The sequence below is a fragment of the Lutjanus erythropterus genome, chromosome 4 (assembly GCF_056507025.1).
Source record: "Lutjanus erythropterus isolate fLutEry1 chromosome 4, fLutEry1.hap2, whole genome shotgun sequence".
Lineage (NCBI taxonomy): Eukaryota > Metazoa > Chordata > Actinopteri > Lutjaniformes > Lutjanidae > Lutjanus > Lutjanus erythropterus.
The window spans coordinates 20,413,361-20,427,429 of record NC_139320.1 but is presented as its reverse complement, the minus strand read 5'-3'; the positions used below and the strand labels follow the sequence as shown (position 1 = coordinate 20,427,429).

The 14,069-nt window shown below is 39.7% G+C and overlaps 1 protein-coding gene across 3 annotated transcripts in view; it reads right to left on the bottom strand.

The window, feature by feature from the left end:
• Positions 1-14,069, bottom strand: part of kcnab1a (potassium voltage-gated channel subfamily A regulatory beta subunit 1a) — a 156,124-nt gene that overhangs the window by 30,684 nt on the left and 111,371 nt on the right. The window lies entirely within an intron of this gene.

Here is a 14,069-nt window from a genome sequence, read left to right as displayed (position 1 = left end):
TTTTTTATTTTGTCATCTGTGTAAAGGGAACTTCAATGGAAATTGATTTCATAAATTATTCATGTTATTGTACCTACAGTATATCACAGTTTAGTTATACAGTACATTATAACCTAACAGATACTGAAATGAGAGGCTGAACCAATATCAATATTTCAGCTTCTTTGAATATTTGTATTGCGATTGCATTTAAACTACAACATCCACTGTTCAGCATTTCATCTCCTTCAAATGTTTCAACAGTGACTTTTCAGCAGCAAGCAAACATAAATTGTCTTACATTTTTTTTCCCTTTCCTACCTGTTGCCCAACTACTTAGCATATTAGCACCTCTGGTTCTCTGGTCTCAAAGGTGATGTTTTTTTTGAAGGGTTTTTGGTTAGGCGTGTCAGGCATAAACATCTACAACATAAAATACATCTGTAATTATCCAGAAGCTTTTGCATGTCTTATTAAAGGCAGCTGCTAACAAGTGCCTACAAATGAGACTACAGAGGGTGTCAGGGACATTACACGTCATCATGTCAAACACTAGACTTGCCTCTTACCACTTTATGTCACTTAGTGGTGGCATAAAATCATGTAGCTCATTTATAGCTTAATGTTAGCATTTTACCTCTGGCACATTTGTGCTTCAAAAATCCTAAAAGTGGTGTATCACTTCTGTTTGCTACAGAGTTTACTTTCTGCATTAATCTAAAATCAAATGGAAAAATCCCATCGGCTTTAAAATGTCATCCCTGTAGCACTCAGTGATGGTTTCTAACGCTACTGACTGATTTGGTTATTACAGAATCATGTCCCAGTTATGAACTAAGCTGCGTTTTTATTTTTTTTAAACCATTACTGATACCAGCTAACAAGCTCTGTATGTAATCTTTAAAATCTATTAAGTCAGAGGGAAAACTCTGTCGGCCTTAGCAAAAATTGCTTTGGTACTCAACAAGTAGAACAGGAACCAGGTGATTTTTGAGTATTCATTTAGAATAGTGTTCAGGAAAACACTCTCATTCTGGATAGTTATTAATTCTCTTCAGGCCACAAGACTACTCTCTCTTCTCTCTGTTTTACCTCTGCGATGAGTCCTTCTCTGTGTCTGTCTGTCACTCAACCTGTGCACCAGTGCCCACAATTTCACACCATTGAACAGACAGTTGCTCCTCTGACTCTGTTGACCTCCACTGCTCGACTGTCATAAAACAACTGATGTACCTCAGAGACACGGGACAATGAAACGGCACTTAACCATCTGCTCATTTTAACAGACACGATGTGGCATTACAACGGCGCTCATAACTCCATACATTGCAATACTATCAGCTCCACTGAGGTTTAACGTGCAGATGACACCCTGAGGATAAACTGGATTCCTTGGTGCATAAAAATATTATCTTAATTTAATAAGCTGCAGCTCTCAACACGCCTCATCAGCAGAATCCTAAACCAAGTGTTTTCAGCAGAGGTCGGGTGAAATAACGACAATCACTGGTGGCAAAAGTTGCTTTTGGACATTGTTAAGACAAGTAACCATGGCAACTAACCCTCAACTGTACCTGCATAGTACAGTTACTGCAGGTTTCTCTTAGCATACAGTTGCATGCATGATGTTTGTGTATTATTTCTTATTAACACATGAGCATGTATGCAAATCTTGCCTGCGTGTGTGTTAGTATCCATGTATGAGTATTTATATCTGTATGTGTTCAATCAGCCCTTTAAGCTGTTTCCAGCGTGGTGGAATTGTAATCACAGCTAACTGACGTCCAGTAGCAGCTCTGAGCTTTGTTCCTGAGCTGGAGGCTCAGCATGAGATGAACACCCTGCAGAGCTCTAATGTCAAGGCCACTGCTCTTAAGTTTCCTGTCTGATGGAAATTAAGGCCACACAAGCAATAAAAAGCTCTTTTTCTACTGACAGCTGCTGGTGGAAAGTGCCACTTAATGTTGATATACAAGAAGAGTAAACATGATAACCTTGCAGTGCTTTTTCCCAAAACTGAACTAAATAGATTGTGTCTTTCACTTGTATCTAACTATAAAGCAATATGAATAAATTTTGAATAAACAGATGAGCACGCTCTGTGCAGCAGTGGGGACTGGAACTCATGCAACAATGGCACGCTGCAAAGATGGCTGCATCCAGACACTCACGATCATCTAAAGTGTGGGAGTATTTCAGACAGAGACCAAATAATGCGGTGTTCTGCGAGCTCAGTGAATTGGAACTGTGTTATCACAGCAGTATAATTGCTCTGCAAGATCATTTGAAGTGAAAACACCTGAGCGCTTTGTCAAGATGGCAGTGACAGCACAACATCAATTTTATGCCTTTTTGGCCCCACCCACGCACAATACATAAAGATTATATTATGTATAACAAATTTTTTAGTAGTAGTCAACTAAAATTGATTTTCTAAACTTCTTCATTGCCTCCATGTTCAGTGCTGCACTGCTGCTTGGTTAATGTAACTTTACTCCATGCATTTATAGAACGGTTTTAGATTTTCTGTTTACATTGTTGCTGCAGTCTGTAAATAATTTCAGGGTTTTTTTTCCTTGCTCCACACTGACCCAGAAATACATTTACCAGTGCCAGTAACTTAATTCGAAAACTTTAGGTGCAGCCCTAGACTTTATATCCAGAGCCATGTAGAGTGAGGTTTATAGTCTCAATGGGGCTGTGTACACCTAACAAGGCATCATCCAGTTTGACCATTTAAAGTGATATTTCTATATTCACACACTAAAGCTGAGGTCTGAGGAGACAAAACTGACATAAGGCAGCAAAATAGGACAGTAAAGGTAAATAGAGAGAAAATGAGGAGTGATGAGGTGTTAGAAAATAATACAAAGAGTTGTAGATTTGGCAAGAGGTGTCATTTATTTTTTTCAGCTTTGCGCGAGTCCTTTGAACCTGACTGTTCAGTCTTGAATCCGGTCCTGCGCCTGGCAACGTGATAGATGGCAGACATTGAGATGAAACATTTCCCTCTGGTGTCTCAGTTTAACTGACCTCCTAACTCTCTTTTCCAGCATTTTCAGCTTGTCTGCCAACAGACAGAAAGGCTGAGTCATAAATTTGTGTTGGATTAATTTCCAGCTTGAATAAAAGGGCACAGTACATCTCTGAGCTGGCTATGCTTGGGAAGTATAGATTAATCCAGACACGACGCACAAAAAGGAAAATCCTAGTTTGACTTGGGCTATGTGTGGAAAACTGTCTGCCTCATCTTCACACAGACACATTTTAAAAAACTATTTAGGGAGCTAAAATTATAAGTGATAACTAATTATATATGGGGAAAAAAGGATTGAACTATTCTTTTAAGTATGTAAGTCAGAATGTGGTTAGCCTAGCCTAGCATAAAAACTGGGAGCAGGGGGAAACAGTCAGCTTTGCTCAATTAACATTCACCAACACATCAAAAAATTCTGGAATGATTTCTTAACAAACTGTTTATCCGGTTTGGGAACCTCTGCATTGCATTTTCTTTTTGTAGTTAATGTGGTCCTTATAGCTTCATCAGAATGTGACCTAAACCACACACTGAAACCATTTGTAGTCAAGTGTCATATGGCTGGGATTAGAGTCAGCACCCCCAAATCTTGAGGGAACGGTTCTCTGCCGGAAAATAGTGGATGGCTCCCTGCAGGTTGGGAATGAGTTGCTGCCCCATGCAATGGAGTTAAGCATCTTGGGGTCCTGTTCATGGGTGACGATAAAACGGAGGGTGAGACTGACAGGTGGATTGGTGTGGCATCAGCAGTGATGAGGGCATTCTGCCGGACTGTCATGGCAGAGAGTGAGCTGAGCCAGAAGGGAAAGCTTTCAATTTACCAATTTGCGTTCCAATCCTTGCCTATGGTCAAGAGTGAATGAGATGGTGGAGACAAGCATCTGAAATAAGTTTCCATTGTAGCGTGACAGGGCTCAACCTTACAGATAGGACGAGGAGCTCAGACATCTTGAGGGCGCTCAGAGTAAAGCCGCTGTTCATTCAAGTCAAAACGAGCCAGATGACATGTTGTTAGGGCATCTGATCATGATGCCTCCTAGACACCTCCCTCCCACAGTCTTGCCTCAATTTGATAACTGACAGTATAAAATCAGACAGGAAACATAGGGAGAAACATCTTCCCAGCTCAAACTGAACCAAGGGTATTTTACCAATATAGTGGTGTACGTGTCCTAAAGAACACCAGTATGCCACATTCTCAATAAATGAAAGTGTTTAGAATTAGTTTTGTTGTCCTGGAACCCATTAAACCCTCTTTTGGAGGAAGAAAAATCCCATAAAGTTTTGTAAAAAGGCTCTTCATTGCTTTGAAAGGATCAGTGCAAACTGGTTTTGAGTTAAAGCTTGAAGCTCCTGTGTGCTACTTTATATATACACACATACAGAAACACACAGAAAAACTCTCTGATTCTCACACACACCATCCTTTGCACCTATTTTCAGTTCTGCTGCCTGCCCTTGTCTCCTGTACTGCCTCTTCAACTTCTATTGATTTCTACTGAACAATTCTACTTCAATCACCTTCGTCTGCACCGTTCTATCTACATCTGTTTCTGTCTGCTCTTTCAACTGCTGCATACAGGAGGTGGACAAGACAATACAAACATTTGACAATGCAACGCAGCACAAAAATAATATGTTTCTGTTCTTTTTCTGCAGTGTTGACAAAACAGCAGAAAGCACTATTGAAAACAGCATCACAAACTTCAGACTGACAAATTATCTCAAAGTTTAACTTCTTTCTGACAGTGTGTGTGATGATCAGGGCTCTACTGGCATTTGGCGATACAGTATGCTCAAACAGAACATTACAAACCAACTGGATTTTTACTTCATTAAAGGGTAGGAAGAGTGGGCTGTGAAAGAAGACCGAGGCAAAGAGATGGCGACACATGGCTAAAGTTGTCTGATCCACTTTGTACTGTGAGGATATGTCCTAATGGCATCAGGATGCAGAACCACACAGCTTAAGATTTTAAAGGATGAGGTTAAAGGACAGAGTTGAAAACAAAAGTGAGGAAAGCTCTGGAAGCAGACAAAAGGAGGATGTAGTGCATTTTTGCTCCACTCTGTACCACAGTGACAACACACAGACATCCATCCTCTTAGTGTCTTCTCACCACTGCAGGATTTTCTGGGAGAACCACTTTAAGAATTCATCAATCAATAGCACCGCATCAGTGCAGCAGTCAGGAGAAAATACGGGCCTGGATGGTGTGTGTGGCATGAGTGTGGTGTGAGGAAAAAAGGTACGGGCTCACAAAGAAGTGCTGATGGTTCAGATAATGCTGATCATGAAGTTTTGCATCGACTTTTGTTGGTCAGGCAATTAAAATGGTTTCACACATGCCAACACACACACACAAATCCATTTTTTCCAACCACTTAGCATCACTGGAACCAGTATGTGTCTTGACAGCATGGTGAAGCCACTGCAGGCCTCCCAGCAGTCAGCGTATTAACTGTTTTCAGTGAACGGAGCCATAGTGGATTATCTGTAGCAGCAGACTGCCTGTGCTGGCTATGATGACTTCACTAATCACTTCACTTGTCAATTAATCCATCTTCCATGCCCCTCTCCTGGGTTAATCTTTTTTTTTTAAATAAATCTATTCAGTTTCAATTAACTGGCGAGAGGTTTTTACTTCGCAGACAGAACGTTGTTAGACAGTATGTAGCATTTTCAGCTGCATGTAAATTGAACAGGTAATAAACTGTGTTTTGCTGGAATGTGAAATGAGTTTTTTTATTGTTAGTGGAATGGAAGTAAGTGATACTGAACTGACTCTCAGTCTTCGGCCGTTATGCTAATAAACAGGAGATTGAATTTTAACAAGAATGCAGTCAATTTCAGAGTGAGTGTGCCAGTGCTGCTGCTAGGAAAAGAGGGAGCAGTGCTTATTGTGTTATTATACAAGGACAGTAGTAATACAGTACAAGTATAGTGGTGAAGTATAGTAAATTAAGAGGTTTTTGATCAAAGGGATACTTTGGATTATTTGAAGTGAGGTTGTATGAGGTATTTATCGGTAGTCAGTTAGGGTTCAGTCAGTCAAACATTTGAATCAATAGTTAAAGACCCCTCAGTCGACTGAGAGTCATCAAGTTAAACATCTGTTGTTTCCCACACTCGGTATGAATTACAGTTACAGGATAAAACAGGAAAAACAGCAGAGGGATAACATTTCAATGATTAATTATGAATAAGGGGAATCGTAAACATATTTTATATTATCTGGTGCATTTATTTAAAAAACCCTCCTAACGAAAGTGTTCAACTGATAAGAGAAGGTGAGACAAGCGGTTGGTAAACAAGTTTTAGCTTCTTTTATTTTAGCTGTGTCATTGTACACACAGCAATGCAACAGCATGTCAGGCTGTAAACTTCGCAAACTGAGTCTCAAAAACCACAGACCACAAAACTAACTGCGATGGAAGTGGAGACAAGTGATAGAAACAAAGCTTGCTAGGAGCGTTAGTTACTTCAAAAAAGGGTACAGAGCAGGTTATGCTTGCTTGTTTGCTTATTTTACAACTACCACCTTCTGCAAGATAAAATTACTATTTTCACCTTTTGTTGGCTTGAGTTTTGTTGGGTTGGAGAGACAAATATTATGGCAGTTCCTTGTTAGAAAAGGCTGTGATAATGTTTTTGGGTTTTTTTTCGGTGGAAGTGGCTAAAATACCCTTTGACCTGACCCACAGCAGTTCATTACTTAGTTTTCGTGCTGGTACCCCTCTGCTCTCCAAATTAGTAGGGCACCAACCAGCATTTACTACATTTATTAGCTAATAAATAAACTATGGATAAGTACCTCATAAGCCCACACCTCAAATCATCTGAACTATCCCTTTATAGTATATGATTTTCAAAAAATATCTGCCTGTTGGACCTGTATGACAAACTGTATGTGTTTGTGTGCATGTGGTTTTGTGTATGTGTGTGAAAGACCTCTTGATCTTGCCTGAGCACAGAGCTAACCTCTATCCAACCTCTTTTAACCAAATAACAAGCTGCTCGTACCAACAGCTGGGCCCTGGGAGAACAACACCCAGCAGAGCAGGGAAAGTCAAACAGAACAGTGACGGCCAGAGTGAGAGAAAGACAGAGAGGAAGGCAGGCATTTACAGTATTTTTCTGGTTTCTATTTCTGGAACCTCCCAAATGTCTCAGTATTTGTGTTTCCTCTTCCCGTCCCAACATTAAAGTGAGTCAAGGAAGAGTTTAGGTAAAGACAGAGGGAGGAGAACAACATAGAGAGGATGAGAGAGTTCATACAGAGAAAGACAGAGTATAAGAGATGGAGACAGGCAGGATAAAGGCAAAACCGCCAAGGCAGGAGTCACATATTTCCTCTTCACTTTCCTCCTCATTTTTCCTGTTCACATCACATCACCCTTCCCTCCGTCCCGCACGCTGTCCCTGGGATAATGACGCTGTGTGTGGAATACTAATTCACACGCCTTTTCAGAGCCTCTCCTTCATTAGCAGACAGCAAACGAACCCGCCACTGAGAGTCAGCATTGGTAAGAAGATGTTTCTTTAAACTCCACAGAATTTTTAACTACTACAGCCACGGATTCCTCCACTACACATATTTAATGTGTCTATTTGAGTTATAAATATGTGACTTAAATATAACGGGGAGTGAAATGGTGTTGAATAAATTTAGCAGACTGGAAAATGATCTACCACAAAGAACATTATAATAGACTGAAAAGAAACAAAGATCCTGCACTCAAACTCAATTTAAAATTTAAATAAATCTTAAAAGCAAAAAGTTAATAGCATGAGAAAGCAATGACTGCATGATCATTTCTTCAAATAGAGTCTTACAAATGGTTAGTCAGCTGATTAAAAAAAAAACCCTGTATCTACTGAATCTGTTAAATAACAATATGTACCAAAGCAGCATTGTGTAGGCCATTAAATACATTTAAAGCTGGGGTATGCAATTTATTTTTGGCATCACTGGGCAAAAGTTTCATAATAACCTTTATACATAATGTAATTGAAGCGGTTTAAGAGAAAATTAGATTTCCGCCTCATGGCTCTTTTCAGGCTTCAGAAAATCTAGCCTGAGACATGAGACTTTGGCCAATCGCAGGATTGTTGATCGTTAAGTGTAATGCCGTGTTGGTAATATGTTGACCTGGAAATCAGACTCGACAATCAGCTAGCTTCTCCAGAATCGGACACTGCACCTTTAAAGTTGAGATAAAATGAAAATCTGTAAGGTTTTTAAACCCTTTTAGATCACAGCTCCAGTCATATTGTGCACAATATATGCCAAAACCCCAACATAAAATCTACTTATTTGTATTTTTATGTCAAAATTGTGGAAAATCTGTAATTTTTTTCTTACTGTAAAACAAAGTGTGACACATGCTTAAAAAAGCTAGAACTAACAAATTTCAAGTAATAATCAGTCCTCAACTATTAGTAGAGCAGAGCTAAGATTCATTAGTTAGCTAGCTAGCAACAGTATGGTCTGCTGGCATCTCTTCAGGTGCCCATGACCTCACAAGTTGTCCTATTTTCCCCAAAATACTGTGGTTACTGGTTCACTGGCTAGAATTTATTCACTTTGGGGAAAGTGTTTTTGTGAGACAAGGCATTTTACAGCAGGCTGCTTCAGCAGCTAACATGAGCTACATGAAGCATATGATGGGCTGAGAGAAGGCTTTTACTGATTAATGTTACTGTACAAAAGCACAACTTGTTGAACTCTCCTCACTGATTTGGATGAAACTGGGTGATATTTTTCAGAGAAAATGTTCTCTGGTTTTCCCTCTGATGTCCTCTGTCTACTCAGCTTCATTGATCAGAATATCTGCTAAAATAGTTGCTGTTAGTGGGAAACAGAACATCAGTCAACAGCCTCCCAGTGAACACAGCAGGACCAGGACCAAACCTCTGAGACAGACAGGAAATACTAAGTATCAAGATCATTTGTCAACTTTCTCGATGCCGTCCTGAGCATCCCGATAGGTTTACTTGTTGTTAAAGTAGCTAACTGCTTATTGCCACTAGCTCAGTTAGTCATGCAGCAAAGTTAGATGATCAAGTACTGGAGTGCTAGGAGCCAAACCCAACAAGGAAACAACCTCTGTTAGTCTCAGAGGTGGTGTTTGGTCCTAGTCTCAAAATGTTCACTGAAAGCTCCCAGTCTGATAGGAGTCGGCCAGGTTAATGTACCGCTGTAGCTGTATGGCTGTTAGGGGTGTAGCATTAACGCTCATTCATCACTATTGGCTACTTTGACAAGTCGCTGCCTGTTTTTACAACAAACGTGTAAATATGTAGAAGTAAAAAGCAGTCTGCTTTCTGTTTCATGTGGACTTTAAGTAGCATGGTTCATTTAACAACTTTATATAGACAGCACCGTAACTTTTTAAAAATGAATTGTAAACTGATTTTAGAAGTAGAGATAGAAATCCGAAAAATTAATGGTCCTTTAAAAAGGAAAAAACATGAGCTTAAACTTACCTTACATACATGGGTTAAGTAAAAGGTCAGAGTTTTAGCATCACTGCTTTGCTCATGTGCGGCTCAGCAGTGTTGGACTGAATCCTAAATGTTGTTGCAATCATTTCCCTCAGAGCTCCCTGTAGTTGTTACCCTGGCACTCCATGTCAAGGTCAATCTTCTGCTTTATTGTTACATAACTTCTGGATATTTCATCTAAAACGCATTCTGGTTTCTGGCCAAGTTTGCCAGTTTAACATTTTTAAAAGCAGCCTTGGGTCTGTGCACACAGTGCAACTGTAATCCAAAGTGCAGATAATACCACTCAAATCTTTTAGGATTTTCTTTCATAAACAACTAGTTAAACTAACGTGTTAGTTTAAATCTAACATTTCAATAACTGTACGCTAAAGTGCAGCATCATTCCTTGTCTGAAGAGTGAAAACAGGCTGTGGGAATTCTGAACAGCAAGAGATGTTGAATTTCTGTGAAAAACAGGTCTTCGACCGATTAAACCATTATGTAAATGAGGCCGTTGCTGGTGAGACGGCGTTTCTCTCGGGGCATCATCATTCCGTTGCAGATTGGCTCTTTAAAATGTGAGACTCCTGCGACAGTACAGTACATCTCCTCCTGGCTGTGGTTCACACAGCGAGTGACAAATGGAAACAACTGATTGAATCATGATTTAACATGATGGAATGTGTGTTTTATTAATTTTTCTGTCTACTGCGTCGTCACTCAGGAATAGGAGTTTGTGTGCGAGTGTTTGGTCTGATGAATTTTGGTGCAACATTATGATAGGATCCTGAGAATATCTGCACATATTGCACACACACATGTGCACACACCGTCCTTATCTGTCGTGGCACTGTTCCTTCAAGTTAAAAAGTAAAACATCATTTAGCATCCTGCTCTCTGCCCTCTCTCTTCCCTCTCTCCCCTGCCAGCTTCATGTCCGCCCTGGGCGCAGCATGTGGCAGGCAGCTGGCATTATACTGACCTTTCCTGCACCACGCAGTTCAGCCAGTTTGAGTCAGACCTCTCAGTCTACCGTGAACCACCTGGGGCAGCAGCGCTAAGAGGCAGCCTGAGAGCCAGACATTACACCCTGGAAAACAAAAGTTCTACACGGCACCAAAACGCCTCTTTGTTTGTAATCCACCAATAACAACAGGGAAAATCTTTTTGGTTCAACTTTATGTTGCTGCATTTAGCCAGCTTTATTAGGTTTAGATTGGAAGGTTCTTAGTGCAGAATAAGGCTGACGGAAAATACACTACGTTCGATTTCAACAAAAATAAAACAAAAAAGACTGATCGATTCTGGAAATAAATATTCAAGGCACCTCCGCAAGAGGCACCTCTGGAAATCTGGTGCAGTTGAGATATATCTGTCTGACATCAAACACCATTAAACTCAAGAGAAGAAGAAAAAATCTGGATCATAATTTATGTTGAAAACGTTGTTTGGTTTTCCTACTGACGTCCTCTGCTATCCTCTGTGATTTAAAGAAAAAGTTTGCCCTCTCATTACTCATACAGTGACAACACGTATAAAGTGCTCGATAAAGCAATGTCAAATTAATATAAAATTTAAAGCACAAAAAAGGGAAAGAACATTTTTTGTGTTAGTGCATCATGAAGCAGTTTTCTCTGTATTTGTCTGCATGAACGAAAATGAGGAAAATTACTGTGTTTAAATGCACGAGTGTTAAAACGTTAAATGTAATTTGAAGCAAAGCATCTGATTGCCCTTGGCAGGCATTTTAAGCACTCAACAAGAGCAGGCTATGTTTTTTAATCAAGACAAACAAAAATATTCTGCTTTGAATAATAATTAGTGTCTATGTTTTTCTACAAGCATTTTCAATTAACCATTTGAAAAGTATTAAAATCTACTACTTTGACATCATTAGATGAATATGCAAATATTTTTTGCTTCAAAAATTTAACTGCTGGACACAAACGTCTCCTGCTTCACTGAAAAGTCCCATCTCAATGTGGGTTTACTGGAGGCCTTAAGCTTCAGTGTCACACTTATGTAGTTTTGCATTCTAAACTTGTTGTGATGTCACAAAATAACCAACAGTGGAGGATTGTGGAAAAAAACTAATATGTTATCCTGTACAGTGAAGCTTAGTGTAACAAAACACATTTTTGGGTGTAGCGGGATTTTAAAATGACAATTAGGTCAGACCTGTCAAAATATACCACTGTGCTTTTCAGTTATATTTAATGTCAAGCATCACAAATGATGCATGCATCACAAGGATAAAAACAGCAGGTGTCTTGTGCCAAATGTGGTGCTTGAGCAGGAGCTGAAGCTTCTGAAAACCACAACAGAGAAAACTAAATGAGGCTCGGCCAAGTTTAAATACCCATGGAAGAGGGATGCTTCCATATGAGATCAGCAAGAGCTCCTCAGCAAATATGAGGAAGCTTAGTCAGCAGAGGTACGACTTAGACTTGGCTTGGACATTTGTAGCAGTTATGGGAAGATGCACAGGTGTTCCTGAAGAGACCAGGAAGCTGCTTAAAGCTGTGAGTGTTGGCAAGACAGGCTACAGCAGGATGCAAAGCAGCATTTCAAAACTAATGTCAAAGCAGGTACAGAGAACAGTCTTCTTCTACCACTGCTGACCAAAAACCCTGTGACTGGAGCATCATGTGTTTGTGGATGCTGTTAAAAACGTCCTGAAGGTCAGCCTCTGTAAGCTGCTAAAGCTCATGTCCCAAGAGAACTAGAAGTTTTGATCCGATTTACAGGATGGTGGCTGATCTGAGCCCTCTAAGGCCTGCTCTGAGCAGGGTGAGGAGGAGGAGGGTGTTTTATCTAATCCAGAGGATCCTGCAGGTCTGGTACTGAACTATTACAAGCCCACGTGACTCATACTGATGCACAAGGTACCCTTTAGCAGCTGTATGAGACCCTGCCATGCCAGCATGTGGTTTACATTGGGAAACGGTTGCTGTTTGGGTAGGTTTAGACACCAAAAGTACTTGGTTACATTTAGGAAAAGATCGTGTGTTGAATATTAAAAAAGTATTTTGTGTTACATACATCATAAGCAAGTGAGGCAAGTCGCAAGACAAAAGTCACATGAACATGAATGTTATATTCCTTAAAACTTTAGATAAAGTTTTGGTTTCACACAGGACATCCTTGATTGAAGTCTGTTTGTTTTACCTGTCCTCCTCATTATTTGACTACCTGACAACAGAGTGAGTGTGACACATTTTTGACATGCTTTGACATGTTGTACTTATGGTTATGAATCGGGTCATGATTGTGAAAACACTTCGATGGAAATGCATGAGAAAGTGCAGAACAAAGAAATCAGTTTTGCATGTAGTGAGTAGACTGTTGACCAAAACAAGTTACCTTGTTTGAACCAAAAACAGAATTTCCTCAACATTTATCATCCGATTCAAGTTCCTGTTTTTTTATCCTGCTGACGTTGGCAATGTTTTACTTTTAATCAAATTCTAATTTCCTCTTCGAAGGATTCTCGAGATGTGTAGTGGACTCCTGAGAAGATTTATGACTTATTAATGATATTAGAGTGCAGCTACTATAATTGAAACAGCCGATGCAGTTTCAGTAGGTTTTCCAGAAGAAATTGGATAGGAAAAACTAATAAATATTTCAACTTCAACGAAAGTGAGTTGGTGATGATTTATACTATCTACAACTTCAAAACTGGAGTCTGATATCATATATAAATTAACCACATATCTTATACTGTTAAGTATTCTGGTTGACAGTCAAACTGGGACCCTAAAATTCTGGTGCTTGGATACATCTTTGATTAAAGAGCCTGAATAATTGACATTTCTGAAGGCATTTCTATCAGATATAAAACAAAATATGGAATAAAATAAATTATTATTTTAAACTACTTTTAATTTATTATATTACTGAGGGGTGAAAGTATATTCCAGACCACTAAAAGTTTCAGTGCTGGTAGGGACGACAGGACAGAAGCTGCCTGCCAAAGCCGACATACAACAAGTCGTCATAATCACGTTCACAACAAGAGAACACATGACTTGATAACTGTAGATCGACAAACAACATTTCTTGTAAATTGCTTCTAAATTGTTCCACTGTGTTTTTCCCGGCACAGACCTGTGGGATTTTAATCCCAATAATCCGCTTTTACAAAACAGCTTTCGTTTCTGCTGGATAACATCAACTTCAGCTGATATTGAGGCTGTGGTTTTTGGCGGGCAGTTGTATTTTGCCAAAAGTAAAATGACAGACAAAAATTAAGTTGTGATGTCTTACAGTGTTTGTCATTGTCTGAGTTTGTTAAGCCTGAGATGAGGAAAACTCTGGCTTTTCTGTTTCACAGACAGATAACTTAAACTCTGGTTCAGTTACCATGGTAACCGACTCAGTGAAGTTAACCTGCTTCCTGGCAGGTTTTCCTCAACAAAGCCTGAGTTTCTCTTTGACTCCTCCCCTCCTTCAGAGCCTGAAGGAGCTGTCTGACACGTTTCCTCACTAATTCATGAGCTCAAGGCTTTTAAAATTTTATGATCAATCTGTCATGAGTGTAAGGACACACAGAGTGATCTG